Here is a 1,871-nt window from a genome sequence, read left to right as displayed (position 1 = left end):
TTATGCACTGGCTTATATTGAAGGTAAAAGGAGATAGGGTATCTGTAAGTCCTTTGAGAATTGCAAAGCACTATGTATGTGCCAGTGCTTTTTTAAAAATCGCCACTAGCATCCCCCTTAATAAAACACGCAAGGTCGTGTGACAGGGAAGGGGGTGGGGCAGTGAAATATGATCATTTACGACCACAAAAACCCCTCTGTACGCGTTTAGCGCCTGGCAGAGGGGAGGGCAGGCCTATTCGTAGAGGGTGTCCTGGTGTCCAGGTCGGCAGAGAAGGCAGACCTTGGGCTGGAGCCCTCGGGGGGGCGTGGTGCCGCCCTCGCCGCGGCCCATGCCCTCTACCCAGCTGGAGACGCCAGAGCCAGGATGAGGATGTGGCCGCCCCCCTTGGGAGTGGGCTCCACCTCCTGCTGGCAGAGTTCCCTGATGGTCCGCCCACCCTGGATGCAGTGCTCCAAGAACTTGCTGTTCCGCTGCAGGTCGCCCGAGGGAAGCAGCTGCAGGTAGATCACCAGGTGGTCCAAGGTGCTCTGGTCACTGAAGGAGACCAGCAGGTTGGCCACTGAGGTCTGCGTCTCCACCCGCTCGTTCAGGCCCATGAACGTGTGGTGGAAATCCTCAGTTGTGAGCTCAGGGAAGCCCTGGGACACCAGGTCCTCTTCACTCTTGGCAGACACAGCCTTGAACCGCTGCGATTCCTTGCTGTCATCCAGCAACGCCTCCAAGTGGGAGAATCCAAAAGCGTGATAGAGGCAGTTTCCACCAGCCCTGGTCTTGCGGATGTAGGAGTACTTTCTGTGGCGGTCCTCGACCTTCTGTTGACAGACGTTGTTATCCTCAGTGCACTATCTGTGTAGGACCCAGACCAGAGGGTTCTGCACAACGATTTCTTGCTGAATTAGGTCTGCTGAGCCATGATGGCTTCATGGGCAAGACAGTTAACACCTTCCTTGTCGCTGCCCAATGGCTCCTGCTTCTGCTCTGGAGATTCCCCCACTGCCATCAGTAAACAGGTGGTGCTAGTGGTAAAGAACCCGGCTGCCAATGTAGGAGAGATAAGAGATGTGGGTTCAATCCCTGGGTCGGGAAGATCCCTGAAGGAGGACACAGCAACTCACTCCAGTATTCTTTCCTGGAGAATCCCATGGACCGGGAAGCCTGGCAGGCTACAACCCAAAGGGTTGCAAAGAGTTAGACATGACTGAAGCGACTTAGCATGCGTGAATATAGACAGTAACATATGTACATGTAAGTACATACAATAGGTACACAACATGTGATGTATTTGGAAAAGGTGAGATCATGTGAGTACCAGGTGTAACACCAAGTACTTATGCGACTTTCAATAAATTCCCTATGCCTTTGATTCCTGATCTAGAAAATACGATATGGCTACATTTTAACCATTACTATGTGACAAGTGAATGTGTGCTATATGTGAACAAAATAAAAATTGCAGTGTTTGTGGCTCTGTAGATGGGCAGAGGGCAAAGGAGTCTCGGTGGGTGGTAGCTGTCCATGCAAGAGGCAGGATTCAATAGGTCAAACATACAAAGACATGAGGGAAAAGAATAAAAGTGGGATGCTAAGTGAGTATTAAGTTCAGTCCATCCAGAGGAAGCATTATGATGCTTATCATGACAAACTCTACCAGAGGAAAATGATGGCTGAAGCCAGTTAGAAAGACAGCCTTCTCCTACCTGACAAATAACTGTGCTCACCTGTAATCAGATTTCCCACCAAGTGTGCAGGTGCAGCTGGAGACACTCGAGGTGTCTTCATTGTTTAGCGGAATGTATTTTTTTCTTTTAGTTTCTTAGAACAAAATTATGTAACCCATTTTTATAACTATTGAATTATAACTAATCAT

At 49.5% G+C, this 1,871-nt stretch overlaps 1 pseudogene; it reads right to left on the bottom strand.

Annotated features, from left to right (window-relative positions):
• Positions 1 to 235: 235 nt before the first annotated feature.
• LOC147343420 (ubiquitin thioesterase OTUB1 pseudogene) lies at positions 236 to 1,004 on the bottom strand (annotated as a pseudogene).
• Between the last annotated feature and the right edge of the window lie 867 nt (positions 1,005 to 1,871).

This window comes from Bos grunniens, chromosome 27 (genome assembly GCF_055505025.1).
Source record: "Bos grunniens cultivar Pamir isolate PY7600 chromosome 27, Bosgru_T2T1.0, whole genome shotgun sequence".
Classification (NCBI taxonomy): domain Eukaryota; kingdom Metazoa; phylum Chordata; class Mammalia; order Artiodactyla; family Bovidae; genus Bos; species Bos grunniens.
This window is presented reverse-complemented; position numbering and strand designations above follow the sequence as displayed.